Raw genomic sequence first — 20,580 nt, 5'->3', positions numbered from 1 at the left:
TTGACTCTGCCTCATGGGGCTGCTTGTAAGGGTTAAATAATCATAAATATAAGACAATATCCTTAAATGGTCCTAATTTCTTTTTTATTTTTATTTATTTATTTTTTTTTTATTTTTTAATATATGAAATTTACTGTCAAATTGGTTTCCATACAACACCCAGTGCTCATCCCAAAAGGTGCCCTCCTCAATACCCATCACCTACCCTGCCCTCCCTCCCACCCTGCCCTCCCTCCCACCCCCCATCAACCCTCAGTTTGTTCTCAGTTTTTAACAGTCTCTAATGCTTTGGCTCTCTCCCACTCTAACCTCTTTTTTTTTTTTTTTTTTTTTCCCTTCCCCTCCCCCATGGGTTTCTGTTATGTTTCTCAGGATCCACATAAGAGTGAAACCATATGGTATCTGTCTTTCTCTGTATGGCTTATTTCACTTAGCATCACACTCTCCATTTCCATCCATGTTGCTACAAAAGGCCATATTTCATTTTTTCTCATTGCCACGTAGTATTCCATTGTGTATATAAACCACAATTTCTTTATCCATTCATCAGTTGATGGACATTTAGGCTCTTTCCATAATTTGGCTATTGTTGAGAGTGCCGCTATAAACATTGGGGTACAGGTGCCCCTATGCATCAGTATTCCTGTATCCCTTGGATAAATTCCTAGCAGTGCTATTGCTGGGTCATAGGGTAGGTCTATTTTTAATTTTCTGAGGAACCTCCACACTGCTTTCCAGAGCGGCTGCACCAATTTGCATTCCCACCAACAGTGCAAGAGGGTTCCTGTTTCTCCACATCCTCTCCAGCATCTATAGTCTCCTGATTTCTTCATTTTGGCCACTCTGACTGGCGTGAGGTGATATCTGAGTGTGGTTTTGATTTGTATTTCCCTGATAAGGAGCGACGTTGAACATCTTTTCATGTGCCTGTTGGCCATCCGGATGTCTTCTTTAGAGAAGTGTCTATTCATGTTTTCTGCCCATTTCTTCACTGGGTTATTTGTTTTTCTGGTGTGGAGTTTGATGAGCTCTTTATAGATTTTGGATACTAGCCCTTTGTCCGATGTGTCATTTGCAAATATCTTTTCCCATTCCGTTGGTTGCCTTTTAGTTTTGTTGGTTGTTTCCTTTGCTGTGCAGAAGCTTTTTATCTTCATAAGGTCCCAGTAATTCACTTTTGCTTTTAATTCCCTTGCCTTTGGGGATGTGCCGAGTAAGAGATTGCTACGGCTGAGGTCAGAGAGGTCTTTTCCTGCTTTCTCCTCTAAGGTTTTGATGGTTTCCTGTCTCACATTCAGGTCCTTTATCCATTTTGAGTTTATTTTTGTGAATGGTGTGAGAAAGTGGTCTAGTTGCAACCTTCTGCATGTTGCTGTCCAGTTCTCCCAGCACCATTTGTTAAAGAGACTGTCTTTTTTCCATTGGATGTTCTTTCCTGCTTTGTCAAAGATGAGTTGGCCATACGTTTGTGGGTCTAGTTCTGGGGTTTCTATTCTATTCCATTGGTCTATGTGTCTGTTTTTATGCCAATACCATGCTGTCTTGATGATGACAGCTTTGTAGTAGAGGCTAAAGTCTGGGATTGTGATGCCTCCTGCTTTGGTCTTCTTCTTCAAAATGACTTTGGCTATTCGGGGCCTTTTGTGGTTCCATATGAATTTTAGGATTGCTTGTTCTAGTTTCGAGAAGAATGCTGGTGCAATTTTGATTGGGATTGCATTGAATGTGTAGATAGCTTTGGGTAGTATTGACATTTTGACAATATTTATTCTTCCAATCCATGAGCATGGAATGTCTTTCCATTTCTTTATATCTTCTTCAATTACCTGCATAAGCTTTCTATAGTTTTCAGCATACAGATCTTTTACATCTTTGGTTAGATTTATTCCTAGGTATTTTATGCTTCTTGGTGCAATTGTGAATGGGATCAGTTTCTTCATTTGTCTTTCTGTTGCTTCATTGTTAGTGTATAAGAATGCAACTGATTTCTGCACGTTGATTTTGTATCCTGCAACTTTGCTGAATTCATGTATCAGTTCTAGCAGACTTTTGGTGGAGTCTATCGGATTTTCCATGTATAATATCATGTCATCTGCAAAAAGTGAAAGCTTGACTTCATCTTTGCCAATTTTGATGCCTTTGATTTCCTTTTGTTGTCTGATTGCTGATGCTAGAACTTCCAGCACTATATTAAACAGCAGCGGTGACAGTGGGCATCCCTGTCGTGTTCCTGATCTCAGGGAAAAAGCTCTCAGTTTTTCCCCGTTGAGGATGATGTTAGCTGTGGGCTTTTCATAAATGGCCTTTATGATCTTTAAGTATGTTCCTTCTATCCCGACTTTCTCAAGGGTTTTTATTAAGAAAGGGTGCTGGATTTTGTCAAAGGCCTTTTCTGCATCGATTGACAGGATCATATGGTTCTTCTCTTTTTTTTTGTTAATGTGATGTATCACGTTGATCGATTTGCGAATGTTGAACCAGCCCTGCATCCCAGGAATGAATCCCACTTGATCATGGTGAATAATTCTTTTTATATGCTGTTGAATTCGATTTGCTAGTATCTTATTAAGAATTTTTGCATCCATATTCATCAGGGATATTGGCCTGTAGTTCTCTTTTTTTACTGGGTCTCTGTCTGGTTTAGGAATCAAAGTAATACTGGCTTCATAGAATGAGTCTGGAAGTTTTCCTTCCCTTTCTATTTCTTGGAATAGCTTGAGAAGGATAGGTATTATCTCTGGTTTAAATGTCTGGTAGAACTCCCCTGGGAAGCCATCTGGTCCTGGACTCTTATTTGTTGGGAGATTTTTGATAACCGATTCAATTTCTTCCCTGGTTATGGGTCTGTTCAAGCTTTCTATTTCCTCCTGATTGAGTTTTGGAAGAGTGTGGGTGTTTAGAAATTTGTCCATTTCTTCCAGGTTGTCCAATTTGCTGGCATATAATTTTTCATAGTATTCCCTGATAATTGTTTGTATCTCTGAGGGATTGGTTGTAATCATTCCATTTTCATTCATGATTTTATCTATTTGGGTCATCTCCCTTTTCTTTTTGAGAAGCCTGGCTAGAGGTTTGTCAATTTTGTTTATTTTTTCAAAAAACCAACTCTTGGTTTCGTTGATCTGCTCTACAGTTTTTTTAGATTCTATATTGTTTATTTCTGCTCTGATCTTTATTATTTCTCTTCTTCTGCCGGGTTTAGGCTGCCTTTGCTGTTCTGCTTCTATTTCCTTTAGGTGTGCTGTTAGATTTTGTATTTGGGATTTTTCTTGTTTCTTGAGATAGGCCTGGATTGCAATGTATTTTCCTCTCAGGACTGCCTTCGTTGCATCCCAAAGCGTTTGGATTGTTGTATTTTCATTTTCGTTTGTTTCCATATATGTTTTAATTTCTTCTCTAATTGCCTGGTTGACCCACTCATTCGTTAGTAGGGTGTTCTTTAACCTCCATGCTTTTGGAGGTTTTCCAGACTTTTTCCTGTGGTTGATTTCAAGCTTCATAGCATTGTGGTCTGAAAGTATGCATGGTATAATTTCAATTCTTGTAAACTTATGAAGGGCTGTTTTGTGACCCAGTATATGATCTATCTTGGAGAATGTTCCATGTGCACTCGAGAAGAAAGTATATTCTGTTGCTTTGGGATGCAGAGTTCTAAATATATCTGTCAAGTCCATCTGATCCAATGTATCATTCAGGGCCCTTGTTTCTTTATTGACTGTGTGTCTAGATAATCTATCTATTTCTGTAAGTGGGGTGTTAAAGTCCCCTGCAATGACCACATTCTTATCAATAAGGTTGCTTATGTTTATGAGTAATTGTTTTATATATCTGGGGGCTCGGGTATTTGGCGCATAGACATTTATAATAGTTAGCTCTTCCTGGTGGATAGACCCTGTGATTATTATATAATGCCCTTCTTCATCTCTTGTTACAGCCTTTAATTTAAAGTCTAGTTTGTCTGATATAAGTATGGCTACTCCAGCTTTCTTTTGGCTTCCAGGAGCATGATAAATAGTTCTCCATCCCCTCACTCTCAATCTAAAGGTGTCCTCAGATCTAAAATGAGTCTCTTGTAGACAGCAAATAGATGGGTCTTGTTTTTTTATCCATTCTGATACCCTATGTCTTTTGGTTGGCGCATTTAATCCATTTACATTCAGTGTTATTATAGAAAGATATGGGTTTAGAGTCATTGTGATGTCTGTATGTTTTATGTTTGTAGTGATGTCTCTGGTACTTTGTCTCACAGGATCCCCCTTAGGATCTCTTGTAGGGCTGGTTTCGTGGTGACAAATTCCTTCAGTTTTTGTTTGTTTGGGAAGACCTTTATCTCTCCTTCTATTCTAAATGACAGACTTGCTGGATAAAGGATTCTCGGCTGCATATTTTTTCTGTTTAGCACACTGTAGATATCGTGCCAAGCCTTTCTGGCCTGCCAAGTTTCAAAGGAGAGATCAGTCACGAGTCTTATAGGTCTCCCTTTATATGTGAGGGCACGTTTATCCCTTGCTGCTTTCAGAATTCTCTCTTTATCCTTGTATTTTGCCAGTTTCACTATGATATGTCGTGCAGAAGATCGATTCAAGTTACGTCTGAAGGGAGTTCTCTGTGCCTCTTGGATTTCAATGCCTTTTTCCTTCCCCAGTTCAGGGAAGTTCTCAGCTATAATTTGTTCAAGTACCCCTTCAGCACCCTTCCCTCTCTCTTCCTCCTCTGGGATACCAATTATGCGTATATTATTTTTTTTTAGTGTATCACTTAGTTCTCTAATTTTCCCCTCATACTCCTGGATTTTTTTATCTCTCTTTCTTTCAGCTTCCTCTTTCTCCATAACTTTATCTTCTAGTTCACCTATTCTCTCCTCTGCCTCTTCAAGCCGAGCCATCGTGGATTCCATTTTGTTTTGCAATTCGTTTAAAGCGTTTTTCAACTCCTCGTGACTGTTCCTTAGTCCCTCGATCTTTGTGGCAAGAGATTCTCTGCTGTCCTGTATACTGTTTTCAAGCCCAGCGATTAATTTTATGACTATTATTCTAAATTCACTTTCTGTTATATTATTTAAATCCTTTTTGATCAGTTCATTAGCTGTTGTTATTTCCTGGAGATTCTTCTGAGGGGAATTCTTCCGTTTGGTCATTTTGGAGAGTCCCTGGCGTGGTGAGGACCTGCAGTGCACTTCCCCTGTGCTGTGGTGTATAACTGGAGTTAGTGGGCGGGGCCGCAGTCCGATCCGATGTCTGCCCCCAGCCCACTGCTGGGGCCACAGTCAGACTGGTGTGTGCCTTCTCTTCCCCTCTCCTAGGGGCGGGATTCACTGTGGGGTGGCGTGTCCCATCTGGGCTACTTGCACACTGCCAGGCTTGTGTTGCTGGGGATCTGGCGTATTAGCTGGGGTGGGTAGGCAAGGTGCACGGGGGCTGGAGGGGCAGGCTTAGCTCGCTTCTCCTTAGGTGATCCACTTCAGGAGGGGCCCTGTGGCAGCAGGAGGGAGTCAGATCCGCTGCCGGAGGTTTGGCTCCGCAGAAGCACAGAGTTGGGTGTTTGCGCGGAGCGAGCAAGTTCCCTGGCAGGAACTGGTTCCCTTTGGGATTTTGGCTGGGGAATGGGCGGGGGAGATGGCGCTGGCGCCTTTGTTCCCCGCCAAGCTGAGCTCTGCCGTCCGGGGGCTCAGCAGCTCTCCCTCCCTTTGTCCTCCAGCCTTCCCGCTTACGCGCAGAGCTGTTAACTTCTGACCTCCCAGACGCTAAGTCGCGCTTGCTGTCGGAACACAGTCTGTCCGGCCCCTCCGCTTTTGCCAGCCAGACTCGGGGGCTCTGCTTGGCCGGCGAGCCGCCCCTCCGCCCCGGCTCCCTCCCGCCAGTCCGTGGAGCGCGCACCGCCTCGCCGCCCTTCCTACCCTCCTCCGTGGGCCTCTAGTCTGCGCTTGACTCCGGAGACTCCCTTCTGCTAATCCTCTGGCGGTTTTCTGGGTTCTTTAGGCAGGTGTGGGTGGAATCTAAGTGATTGGCAGGACGCGCTGTGAGCCCCGCGTCCTCCTATGCCGCCATCTTCCCCTAATTTCTTTTTTAAAAAGGAAATCTCTTTGGGTGAGAAACCGAGGTAGGCTGATTAAATTTTCTAATGCAGAACTACCGCCTGCCACCACTCACATACACGAAAACCGAACAGATAAAAATACCTTCTTTGAAGATCATGCATCAGTAATTTAATTTTGTCTGAAAAATTTAATAAAGGAAATATCCCTATAATAATGAATTTTTTTCAGATGTGGCTACTTCAAATTGTCTCCATCTTGTTTTGTTTTTGCAGATACACATTTTGACCTATGTGTAGAAAAAGAACACCTAGATGCAGTTAAATACAGTTTAGAATTGTAAACTGGAAATATATGCACCCATGTGTATTAAATAAATTGTAAATAAAATATATTCATAATACTCTCCATGTATAATGCTCAACATTTTTATTGTTAGAGGTGTATACTCAGAGAATTTTGGAGAATGCTTGTTTAAACAATAAAACAGTGAGAAAAATGCTGAAGTATTTATGAAGGAAAACATTTACTTCAAAAGCTTGAACAATTAGGGCAAGGCCTTGATTTCACCTGGCCTCAGGCAGTCATCCCAGAAGCCATGTTGTTCCTTATACAGTGGTTCTCAACCTTGTGTATACATTAGAAAATAGGTAGTCAAGGTCCAAGCAAACATACAGAACACACAGAAAACGGAAAAGCCACGTCTCCAACTGCTAAAAAGAGCTCTTTGTCAACTATAATGTGATACAAGGATGATCTACACTGATGCAAAAAGAAATCACAAAAAGTCCTAAATATGTAGCATCTCGTGTATATTGTGCATGTGTGGTATGAGCATTATTTGAAATCAAGTGTCAAAATAAGCTGAACTTAATCATCAGATCCTATAGTGATACATTTTATGCTGTTAGTATATAAAATGAATATTATGTCAAAATAATTTTATTCCTTTTGTATTTTATAATAATATAAAAGGTAACAAAGTATAACTGAATAAATACATAACATAAACAAATCAGTATTCACATAGTAAAGAGTTTTGGCTCAAACATGTTTACTGAAAAGGGAATGACTAAAATTTTGGAGAGTTGAGAATTGAGTATGTATGCATCAGAGTAGAGATCCTTTCTTCAGCCTTAAGTATCCAGTATTCAGTTCTTTAACAGGCATATGGTAGCTACTACATGACTGCGTAGTTTAGGTTAATGATGGTACCTCTGAGCTACAGTGTGAATGAGCAAAGTTCAATGATAACATAGTCTGTTAAACCAAAGGCTATCTCAAGGGCTATTTTTCTTGAGGAATTCTCACTTCAGAACGTTCAAAGATTCTCTACTCGTTCTCTATACATATGCCTGCCTATCCATCCGTATGTCTATCTACCTGCTGTTTGTCTACCTGTCCATTCCACTCATCCTGCGTCAGAAAGTGTGTTTCCTTCCAGTCCTAGTGTATCTCATGTTTTCTCTCCTGTGTGCCTCTCTTCTATTTCTGTTCCAAAAATTTATAGAGCACACATTCTCTCTTCTACCAAGAGAAGTACAAACAAAACAAAACAAAATCATAAGCTCATTGTTTGTTTGAACATATGCTTCCTAATTTTTTGTGATGGTGGTTGAAGCCTCAGACTCTAAGAGTTATATGACCATTGAAGGAAGACCAGAAACAGTAAGAAGCCATTTTCAAAAAAAGCATTTAAAGAATACATTTTTTTTTTTTACTCCAAAGAAATCTTTAATTCTCTTTACTTAATAACATGCAGGAAAAACTAAGCTGCTGTGCCTAGTTTGGTGGAGAAAAGATACCTGCCTCATCGTGGTGTAGTGGGTGTGCCAACTGGGACCCCAACATTGCCTGCTTTAACTTGATCAGAAGTTGCACAGAGTAGGGTTTCAATAAAGGCAAATGGAATAAGTGGATTGAAAAAATGGTTAGATGAAAAGCAATAAATTGCTCCTTTGGCAAATATCTTGCGAGGATCTAAAGGAGTACTGAGCCTGTTCAACTGCTTCCTAGGCCAACAGCCTAGATGAGACCTAATTATCAATTAGGCCTAACATGTGAAAGGGAACTATTACATTCATAAATAACTCATTCATACACTTATTCATTTGTTCAGTAAATATTTTGAAGCGCCTATTTTTTTGTTTGTTTTTTGCACTACAACATACATTTCTAGTACAAAAAGAGGAAATCAATTTTTGATAGGACACTGTTATTTTTAGGAAATGATTCTAACTAAGCTAAGCCAAAGTTACAATTACAAAATCTTTTCATTTCCTAAATTATTATAAATGGAAATATGCCTACAACTAAATTCATGTTTTCCTCTTTAGCTAGCTACACAGCTAATCTCCATGAAGATTCTGCAGCACCAAATACAATTAAAGATCATGCAACCATTACTGTTTGTTTTTGGCTTTTTTTTAATCCTTCAGGTCACTGCAATATGAATTTTATAGATTTATCATCCTGTTGTTGTTCAATAGGTCACAATAAAAGTATTGAAGCAAAAAGGGTAGTTTCATGGCTGGATTTTTATGAGTTATTTCTGCAATGCTTTTAAAAAGAAATTTGTAGCTTTCCTTGAGTTATTTTTGAACTTTTAGGATATGCATGACAAAATTATGGTGGTTGTATTTTTTTAAAGCTAGCATTAACAAAGAGAATTAAGATATTCTGAAGCTGATCAAAAAAGACATTTATTAAAGTATTTTTAAATTTATATTTAAAGTAGACATTCTCTGACTCTTTAAAAACAAATGTTTTAAATGTCTGAGTTTCCTTATCTGTAGAATGATGAACTTGGGCTAGCACTTAGCCGAATTTCCTTTAAGTTCTAAAAATCTGTTTACATAATTTTTATCCCATTTGTTACATTGAATTATATTTTCCCCAAATACGGATTATGTCCAGTGGTCTTACCTATGTTTGTATGTGGTGGGACTTGGAATCTTAATTATTAAAAAACTGTCCTGACTAAATTTGCAATATGCCAACACATTCATCAGTTTTTTGAAAATGCCTAGGCTTGAGACCAGAATTTTGATTCTACCATTCACCAGCTGATTCATCTAGGGTAAATTATTTAGCTTCTCCGATACTCAATTTCTTCATCTGAAAAATGGAGCTAATAATAAACATATCACCTATACTGGTTTACTGCACATCATGGGAAGTGCCTGTTAGTGGCTAAAAGTGAGCGTTCAATAGTGAGAGAGAAATATTATCTTCTTTAATTCCCTAAACTTGACCTACCATGGCATATCTCTATGCCTCCGTGACATTTCCTCTTGAAAAGCCCTTCTGGCCTCTGGTTTCTGTCAAAACATGCCCGACATACCCAGGGAGAACTCATATTCTTTCCTCTGTGCCTCCATTTAGTCTTAGCTACTAGAACAGAGGTAGAACACTATCATAGATACATTATTTATTTGTTTACAATTTTGTAATACCAAATGCAAATGCCTTTATGGCCCTTCGGGTATAATAAATAGGTATATCAAATTGATGACCAAAAATAACTGATGACAAAGGCACTGGGTCAAATGAAAGTTCTGGCTAAGGGCAACAAATTCAGATGTTTTAAACAACACTGTAGAAATCAAATCAAAAACATACCTCTTAGCTGAGTTCAGCCTGTGGGCTGCCATCAGGTGACTTCTGGCTTACATATCTGTCTTTTCTACTAGGATGTGATCCCTGAAGAACAGGGACAAGTCATGCATGTTTTATTCTCCTCTATATGTCCAGTCCCAGAGCTTGCACATAGTGGGGGCTCGATGTAATGTTTATTGAGTTGAATTAAAACCACCTTTATATGAATAGTTCAAAGGCAGTTTGACTTTATTTGGACAAATAACAGACTGAGTTTTCTTGATATCAGAGATTTTAAAACCATGTATACTCTAATAATATAAATATCCTCAAAACTGTGTATAATTATTAAAGTTCAATGAGATTTGTGACTTTCCACAAAGTGCTTATGAAGAAGCACTTAGGAATGAGGGACAAGTAAAATTCTAATTAAAAAATTTAAATTCTAGAGTTCTTTTATCTAAGAAGTGGTGAAGGGGTGACCTGTACTTGAAAATCATGTCTTCCTGATGGAGTCACCACACAGGGCCTTGGTCAGCGGACTGCTACCCAGCTTTTCTTTCTGGGGTCAGACTTCATATGTTCTTTAAACAACACCCAACAGCAACAACAACAAAACCCTATATGTTCTTTTATAAAAATGCTTTTTGCCTCGGGTGCCAAGGTGTCAGTTAAGGAGCTGCTAAGCAGCATTAATCCATGCGTATGAGAGCTAGATCTATTTAGCTTTGCAGCCAGAGTGTGCTATGTATTTAATATTTATAAACTGTGGGTATATCTGTCACATTATTAAAGGGAAGTTTGTACACTTGATAAAGAGGTCATGAGGCAGGCTGCCTCTGCCTCTTTGTAATTTTCTAAGGCTGCCTTCAGTCGGGATTAGTCATTGGTTGCTAGCATGTACCTTGCTGTCAGGTGTATCACACTGTTGTCTCTCATGTACAAAGCATGAAAGAGAATGTTATGGATTTAGTTTCACTTCCAGATATGGGTGATGACATCATTGGCTGTCTTATCTACCAAAAAATGTGCTAAAACATAATACCAAACATGTCTCATTAAAGGCTAAGTGATTGAAATTCCTTTCAAAGACCTGTTAGCTTTTTAAGGTCAGAACGGTACTGATTTGGAGAGAAGGCAAACCAAGAAACAGACTCTTCACCATAGAGAACAAACTAATGGCTACCAGAGTGAGGTGTAGGTGTGGGTGTGGGTGGGGGGGGGGGTGATATAGGTGATGGTGATTAAGGAGTGCACTTGTTGTGATGAGCACTGGGTATTGTATGGAAGCACCGAGTCACTGTATTGTATATCTGAAACTAATATTACACTGTATGTTAACTAAGTGGAATTTAAATAAAACCCTAAAAAAAAGAATGGTATTCATTTGACATGTATGTGGTACGGACTAGATAACAAGATAATTTGGTTTAATAGTTATCATTTCGAGAATTTGGTCTTGAAAATAATCAAGGAACACAGTAAGTCTTGAAAATAATTGAGAATAGCCAATAGAGAACAAAACTAATCAAGACCCCAATGACTTTACATCAATTCTGATACCGTAAGTGTATGACTGAAGTAGTACCATAAAGGTGTGGTGTTGGCAAAGACATGTCCACTTTTCCAGCCAATTTGCACTCAAGGTAAACATGTGGGATTTCCTTCCATGTCCCTACCTGCGTGGTGTAGACACTTAGGTGGACACCTCCTTGAGTCCTTTCAATTCAGATCATGTTATTCCTCATTAAAAAATTTCACATTCTCCTTACTGATGAATTCAAACCCAAAGAATAAGTATGGTTTCAGAGGTAGGTGGGCCAGGTTGCACTGCTTCCAGTCCAGGCCTTGCCTCCTTTCCTATTCCTTCATGGGCTCAAGATGCTGCAGTACCAGACTCGGAAGGAATTTAGTCTCTTGGCCCTGACCTTGTCAGTCCTATCAAGACACGTGTGGTTCTCAAATATAGACATTCTGATGGGAGTTTGTGAATTAAATAACAAATGATTTAGTTTGTTTGGTGTATAGAACAGACCAAGATCAAGACGCAAATTGAGAAATTCCATAGTCAACTAATGCAACTTACAGTAGCCAAGGAATCCCGCAGTGTTGCCATGGAAACGGACCAAATGATTTGAAATGAAGACTGTTTTGTCATATTCTTAGGAAGTAAATATCTTTTGAATTTGAGAAAGTGTTGGTACAGAAAATACTTTATGTAACTAAGTGGGCTATTCAGAAGCTGAGAGATCATTTTTTTTTTTGTACTTTGTTTTCTAATGTTTACTTTAGAGAGTGAAAAATGTAAATGCTTTCAGTCAGGAAGCTTTTATTTAGTTTTGGAAATTGAACAGGAAATGCATCTATCTTGCAATTTTTTTGCACATTATTGGGTGTTGGTCAAAATATATAACTATATTCTCTGGTAATTTTGTATCAGTAATTTGGAAATGAGATATCAATTCTTCCTTAAATTTGGTCAATCTCTCTTTAAAAGAAAATTAATTGTCACCATTTTGCTAGATTGATCTATTTCTTCTGAAGCATAAAATTTATGCTAATGATGACCAACAAATATAAAATATGGTAATGGAATTAATTGCACAGCAGTGTACCTATTTATTAGCATAGTGTCAATATCTTAAAGTTACTACAAAAACAAAAATGCTTTACTTTAAACTTGTCAAATTTAAACTATACTTTTAAATATAAGGGATTCATACTATCATTAGCTTGTTGAGCAAAGACTTACTTTGAATCTAGTTTTCCATGTTCAAAAACAGCTACAGTTACTTTAAATGCATACTGATCACTAATGGACTGAAACTACCATATTACAGAAATATTTGCCACATATTTCCCATTCATATTTTCTGAGAAGTGCTAAGGGTTTTTGAACTGTTAAATCTTTGCATACCTCTATGACATCCCTGCCCATTTCTGTACTAACCTAGGTGTTAAGCATGACTGTCATAAATGTTATACTTTCTTTTTAAAAAAAAATTTTACATTTATTTATTTTTGAGAGACAGAGTGAGACAAAGTGAGAGTGGGGGAGAGGGCAGAGAGGGAGACACAGGCTCGGAAGCAGACTCCAGGCTCCAAGCTGTCAGCACAGAGCCTGACATGGGGCTCGAACCCATAAACCTCAAGATCATGACCTGAGCTGAAGTCAGACGCTCAACTGACCTAGCCACCCAGGTGCCCCATAAATGTTATACTTTCTGTTAAACTGAAAGTATGGTGTTGTTTGATGTTTATCTTATATTTGCAACCTAAATTTTATCACCTAAGTGTAATGTTCACATGTTTATTACCACATTATTTTTTTTTGAGAGAGAGAGAGATAGAGAGAGCAAGCAAGCAGGGGAGAGGGTCAGGGAGAGAGAATCTCAAGCAGGCTCTATGCTCAGTGTGGAGCCCGATGTGGGGCTTGATCCCATTACCCTGGGATGACGACCTGAGCCGAAATCAAGAGTCAGCCACTCAACCGCTGAGCAACCCAGGCACTCCAAGATATTTTTTGTTAAAAAATGGTTTCAAAAATTCTTGACTTTTTACTCCAAACACATAAGAATTTTCATTGTTACTTAAATGTGTGGCTCACTCCTTCCAACACAAAGTAAGAATGCCCTATCTTGGCCTGACCCATTCTAAATGCCCTGATTAAGTGCCATCTCTTTTAAGAGGCTTTCTGTTTTCTCACGGCTGGAATAATCTGCCCTCTTCTGTGCTCCCTCAGGAGGCAGTAAAGCTGCCATGGAAAGCACACAGGTGCTGAAGTCAGAGGGGCTCTGTTTCAAGACATTGCTGTGCCCTAGCCTGCTGGATGACTGTATTCAAGTCACTTCAACTCCTTGAGCCTCAATTCCCATTTCAGTAACATGTAGAAAACAGTCTGTTATGAGGACAATTATACAAGATAGTGTTTTAAAAAATATCTGATACAAAGCAGTCACTCACATAAGGCCTCTACCGACCTTTCTTGGCTCTTTTCCCTCTCTCACTTACATTTTTCCTTGCTGTATAATTGTTTCTGTTCATGACACAGCTTACAATAAGTTCTTTGAAGAGTTTCTCATTTTTGTATTTTTGTTTCTGACAGAACTGGGCATGGTATGCTGCATACGGGGTCAGTTGTGAAGGTAAACACAGGAAGTATAAAGCACATCCACATCTCCCTGACTCATGACAATGTTACTGATGGTTTTGAGAGCAGCTTCTGAGGGTGGAATGACAAAATCCATGTAATTGGTTTAGTGGGTTAGTCAAAAATAGAGTCATTAAAAGTGTTATGGCATGCAAAGCCATACTCTCTAGCTCATATGCTCTTTATTCTCAGACAGACAGATGGGGACACTTAATGACACAAACAGCCAGACAAGGGGCCTTCATACATACCCTCCACTTCATTTCTTTCAGTATTCTATATGTGTCCTCTCATTTATGCATTTAAGGGACAAAGAGAGAGAAGATTTCAAGGGCAGAGCAATCTTGACTGCTTGAGCCCAAGAGAAATGTGCAGCACAGAACTAAGGATGATGTTCTCTGAGGGAGAGACTGACTCACCATTCATTTTCTGTGGGCCTAATTCTCCTAGATCTGAGCCAGCAAATTCAACTGTGGCCTGAAGCAAACTAATAACAGTGTTGGGATCTATGTCTAAATATGATCATAAGTGTGAAATGGGCTTGAAGAGAGTCAGGCCTTATTCAGTTTTATGTATCTTTTAATTTTTATTGAGGCCATTCCCATTTTTAAGCTTGGTGCATTTAGGAACCATATTAACTTCCAGGTCTGATCTGAGGTAACACTCATTGCTGGTAATAAGGGAGAAAAATAGAAACAGGCTCAAAGAAGTCTGATTTTATTACTCTTAAGCCACATGAACTGGGCCTGTCCAGATTGCCTAAAATAATACCTCCACCGACAATCTCCCAGCCCCTTGCTGTGCCACCATTTTCACTACTGCTGACCATTAGGTCATCCATGGCAGCCATTAGACTGAGTTCAAAATGAGGGTCGAGGTACATCCTATTCTGTGAGAATTGTTGAAGGAGATTCATGGATTTTATAAAGAGAGAAAGTGAGAAAAAGGGAGCTAGCAGGTGTTGTTCACTGTTGAAAATGCCCCGATCAATGTATTTTTCAGAGCTAATTCCAAAGCAGTTTCAGCCTCTTGTATTATTAGATTACTGGTTCACTTAGCATACACGTTTTTTTATTATGTTTTCAATATTGGCTTGGATGTAAATTTGGGTAGTTTGCTAAGGTATTCTCGTGGTGGTGCATGATTATAGCTTCTTGGATATAGCGACAGTGTGAGAGGAATGGCAGCTTCTGACATGATATATCTGGAAAGGAAAACATTTGGAAGCAGTTTGAGTGCATTTTATTTCTGCATGGACTCTTTGGGCACCCAGCCACTTTCAAAAGCATTATTTAACAAATTATGGCACCACAAAAACTATTTTATGCTCTGGATGTTAGTTTTCAAAAGAGGAACCAATAAATGTCTGGAGTAGAGAGAAGTACTATCTAAGAGACGTACTGGAGTGAGTTAAAATTAAAAGGACATTTATATTTGTAAGTGAAAAATAAAAACTTACTGCTTTCAAAGTATTACATTCAATTTTATTGCTACTTAAATAGACTCATTTTGTGTACATGTTGTGTTAATAGAGAAAAAAGATGTTTGTTTATTGATACTTTTAAGGAGCTGAATTATTATATAGTGATGAGTTTATCACCACATTTTATAGTTTCAGAGTTTAGGGAACAATGATGCACTTTTGTTTATATCTGATTTCTAAAAAAAATCCAAACAAAATGGCTCTCTCATTTACCCTTTAAATACTGGCACATGTGCTCTTAAATGGAGCAGGCCGTTGTTATTGTCTGAGCCATAGGTAAATATTGTGTCATATGAATCACCCTTTAGTGTCAATAAGGTTGGGCCAGTGGAGAAGTGGGGTGATGAAACTACTCCCTGGAAGAATGCTGCTCACCCATGTGAGGTAATTTTAGTGTGCTGGCAGAGGTAATTTCCTAAATGACACCCTGGTGCCCTAGAAGACTTAATTCACTTCAGCTGAATGAGCAGTTGGATCAAGCTCAATCATGGAGAGTTACCCCATTCATACTCAAAGGCATATAGATCTCAAATTGAATATTCTTTAATTGGGTGCATATAACTTTAGGGTAACCTGGGTGCAGGTTTGGGAAAATATAAATGAATGCAGCCTAATTAGAAAGCTCTATTTAAACTTGCTTTTCAAATCACATTTTCGCAGTACTAGATGGCAGTGACCTAAGAAGATGGAGTACTTCCAAGAAAGGAAAAAGCAAGTGACAATTTCACTGCTTAACTGTAATCACAAACTCTTAGTTTGGAAAGAGTCCCAGAAAGTTCGTATTTAAGTACAGATGTAGGTATAATCTAGCAAACTGTATTTATAGAAAAGAAGTGCTGGCAAAGATAAATAATAGATAGTGGAATAGGCTTGTCAAGAAATAAACAATGAAAAGGAGATATATTTTTGGGTAAGTGACATATATAGATCAAAGAAAATTGTTGCATAAAGATAAAGTTGCATGTTTGTGTGTGTATGTGTGAATGTGTTTATAAAGTACTGATTCACCAGACTTTAAGCGCAATCTCATACAATGAACAAATGTGAGACTTTCAAATATTCAGTCTTTAATGAGACAAAAAAGTATAGTTTCCTCAGATTTTTTTAATTTATAAAATGTATATCATGAAAAAACCATAAGAATAATCACTAGGTGAAGATACCCCATCTGAAAGAACTTTTACAACCTAATCAGCCTCTTATATGCTGGACGTTCACAAATGGAACAACGTTGGTTTATTCTTAATGTTGGAGTAAAGTTCTACATCCCTAGTCATGCTCTGACCTCATGGTGGCCAAGATTGACAGTGGCCCGTAAATATCTCTTTCCTCCTTTTTCGTACTTTCAGATTCCTTGATTTTTAGCTGGGACATAGCTGGCCAGAATAAAGACCATATTTTTTCCAGCTTTCTTATGCATCCAGATGAGGTTATTTGATTAAGTTGTATGTGATCAAGTAAGTGTATGTGTCCCTAAAAGGAGAAATAGACCATGTTTACCGTTTCCTCTTTCTGAAATCATGGGATGTAAGCATCCATCCTAGGCAGTGTGCTAAAGACAGCCCACTCAAGGATGACGCCTGCGTCTTTGAAAATCATGAAGCCCTCCTATTAGCCATAGATTGCTCTGAATGTTGCTTACGTATGAAAGAAATAATTTTTATTCTTTTAACCCACTGTTATTTGGAATTTTCTGTTACTCCCAACAGAATCTAATCTTAAACTGATTTTTGATTTGCCTCCTTTAACATGCCTGGTTCCTGAATTAACTGTACCAATATCCTATGATTGCTTTGTCTCTTTGAATTTGAAACAGCCTTAATAATTATCATTTTGGCTATTCTAGACTATTCTTCATTTTGGCTATTCTAGACTATTCTTGTACATCTCCACCATTAGCTAATTTCTATGAGGCCAATATCCTATGATCTTGTTCACTGTATCCTTAACACTTAAAAACTGATAAATGACCAGATGAATCTTATCATATATTTTCTACCATTTTTAGATATAAACCTTTTACTTTTGACAAGAATTAATTCTGATTAATAAATGCAAGCACCCCACAAGTCATTTCTAATCTAGTTTTAATGCCATAGTTTTGTACATGAATGAGTTTTTATTTTTACCTTTCAACCATAAAATAAAGTGCATACATAAAATAAAGATGGTATGCTTTGAATTTAGAAAAACAAGTAGTCTGCCTCAATTGAATTCTTCTTCCACTTCTGTAACTTTGGGATCAACCTGAGGACAGAAAATATTGCTGACCCAAAAAGAACCCAAGCTTGTCAAGATTTATATGTCAGGGTATACTTAAGCCATTCTGACAGAAGACTTCCCCAAACTTTGTGCCTCCACCTGAATGTCAGCTGGTCAGGCTGGTTGGTGAGTGGAATGGAGGGAATGTTTGAAGGGTACAACTCTCTAGGGGGTGAGATCAATACACTGTTTGTCTCCCACTGATACTACGAACATCATAGGTAGATGTAGCTGCTCTGTGATTACTCAAGTGAAACATTTACTGAATAACTTTTGTGGAATGTGTAAACTTCTTGAAGCTTTATAGAAATCTAATACATTTTTTGGACAATTTTATGATGTGTATTTATAATTTATCTAGAGGATACAAAACAATTTTTTTTACAGAAGTATAATTAACATACATTATTAGTTTCAGGTATGCAACATAGAAACCTAATACATTTTGATGGAACTCATTTGTCATTGACACATTCTATATAGGATGGGTATTTTCTCTAGGAAAAAAAAGATTTCACAGAAAATCTCTTTTGAGATAGCCTTCCTATTCAAACTCCCCCATTCCTCAGGATAGCAAGGATCTAAGGATCATAATTCCTATAATTCTTTCTCCAACATACATACACACACACACACACACACACACACACACACACACACCCTGTATCCTTTCACTTAGTGAATGGACTTGACCATTCAGCTAATTGCTAAGTTGGAAACTTGAGGATCATTTAGATCTCTCTCACATTTGTCATCCTAAGGTGCAGTGTTCTATGGATTCCATGTAGAAAATATTGTTGTCAGTCATCTCCTTCTTGCATCTTTACCACAACTGTAAAACTTCTTTAAGTCCACCATTACTTTTACTCGGGACCACTGGAGCCATTTGTTAATTGACTTCCCTATCTTCAGGTTAGCGTCCCCCCAATTGCCCTTACATCAGCTGGCAGGAAGGCATTACCAAGATGCAAATGTGTTTATGTGATTTCCCTGCTTAAACCTTTTAAAAGCTCCCCACAGATTTAAGAATAATGCTTATAATTTAAATTACACTGTAATGCACAAAGATATTCTTATTAAAATTTAAACACTTCGGAACAGTGAAAATTCCCTTTTATCATTCATTTAATCCCTGCCTTTTACTGCTATCATTTTGATGTGTGCACTCTCAGATGTTTTTGTATGCTATGTATGTTTATAAAAATAGATATGTAAATATGCTTCTTTATGTTTAAACTTGATTACATGTCTTGGAGACCCTCCTTGATATTGGTCTACCTCCTTTTTAATTGCATCATAATATTCACTAGGACAAATAAGCAATAATTTATCTAACCATCTCCTTCTTGGTATTTGGGTTATTGTGTGTATATCCAGAATAGTTACATCATTGTAGGGTTTATGAGTTGAACAATATGTTAATTTTAAAATATGATAAATACTTTCAAATAGTCCACAAGAAGTCTGTCAATTGTGTCAATTTATACTCCTACCAATAGTGAATGACAAGTATGTTCTTATTTTCTCATCCCCTCCCTAGCAGTGGTATTATCAATCTTTTGCTAATTAGGTAAAAACTATTTAAATTTTTGGTATTAATTTGCATATCTTGGGTAATAGTGAGATTAAATACATTTTCTTATTTTTACTAATCATATTTGTTTTTATGCAAATTGGCTACTCATATTTTTGCTCCATTTTATATAATGGAGTCTTTTAAAAGTGATTTGTAGGAACTCATCATCTAATTTCCATACTAATCATTTGCTTAATAAATATTGCAGTTTTTCTCTTTATCCATTGTTTTTCAACTTGTCAATCTCTCTGGCCACATGTCCCAAAATTGCTTTAATCTAATAACCCTTTGCTCCCAGAGTAAGGAAATGCTTGTAGGCTTATAAACCTATTAACCTGTTTCACATTTCTATAGCTTCTTCCTACATGTTCTTTCTGCTAATAATATATCCTTTCCTCACCCTTCTAACCAAATTAATTCTTACTCGTTCTTCAAGACTCTGCTTAAGTGTTAATTCCTCTAAGAAAGTTTCTTTTATTCTCATTCTTCTTTAGATGGATCTAATGTGCTTAGCCTGAACCTCATGCACTCGTCCATTACCTATTATTGCACTCAAGTATCAATCCTCCACATCTCTCGTCACTTCTACTAGACTTATATACTCTTTGGGAGTACAGATGGAACATTATTTGTATTAGAATCCTATTAACTGCTCAATATATGTTTGTTGATTGAATGACTCTATAAATTCAGCCTTTAGGATAAATTATTAAAACCATTTCTCTACTTGATAATGCAATTTGGATTTCTCTGAGAGAAACCTACAGTTCTTCTCAAAGCAATTAAATACCTTCTTCTAAGTTGTTTAAATAAAAGAGGGTGAAAAGTTATTTGGTGCACATTGTATGATAGGTTGATAAATAATATAATATTAAAATATCATGGCTATCATTTAGGCAAAGTATCTTAGAATTGGGAAGAGCCTGAACATTGTGGACATTCTTTTACTGTTCTGTTTGCATCTCTGTAACTATGCTCTGTGTCAGTTTGTTTCATCGTTGGGGTTTCCGAACTCATATAAAATCAATACAAAATTTGCCTTCGTGCAACTTCCATCTGTTGGTTTTCACAGTTGTATGTAACAACACTTACCATATCTGGAGAATCCTATTATTGCCACTTACATTTTCTTACTACATTTTGACTGTAGGATAAACATATCTTGATCTATTAGACACTTATTTTAAGTGACACTACCTTAGTTACCCTACTGTTGGAAAAAATATACTTGGTCAATATTGCCTTTAAAATACGTTATCTGGAACTGATCACAGTACACCAGATATAGACTATTAGAGGAATCCTTCAGTCATTCAGAATGGTCCTTTTCCCAATGATATCAATGGAACCAAAAATGTAGTTAGCTTTTTGGAAATAGCCATGTCACACTGTAATCTATTATTGAACTCGTGGCCAACAAAAATTCACTGGCATTTTTCAGTTGACCAGCATTAAAGCCTTACTCTACTTAATATAAT

General features: G+C 37.6%; 1 protein-coding gene and 1 pseudogene across 2 annotated transcripts in view; one reads left to right on the top strand and one right to left on the bottom strand.

Moving 5' to 3' along the window:
* The window catches only part of EPHA6 (EPH receptor A6), an 867,849-nt gene that overhangs the window by 156,063 nt on the left and 691,206 nt on the right, over positions 1–20,580 (bottom strand). The window lies entirely within an intron of this gene.
* Positions 11,513–11,769, top strand: LOC102963729 (annotated as a pseudogene).

The sequence above is a fragment of the Panthera tigris genome, chromosome C2, assembly GCF_018350195.1.
Source record: "Panthera tigris isolate Pti1 chromosome C2, P.tigris_Pti1_mat1.1, whole genome shotgun sequence".
NCBI classification, from domain to species: domain Eukaryota; kingdom Metazoa; phylum Chordata; class Mammalia; order Carnivora; family Felidae; genus Panthera; species Panthera tigris.
This window is presented reverse-complemented; position numbering and strand designations above follow the sequence as displayed.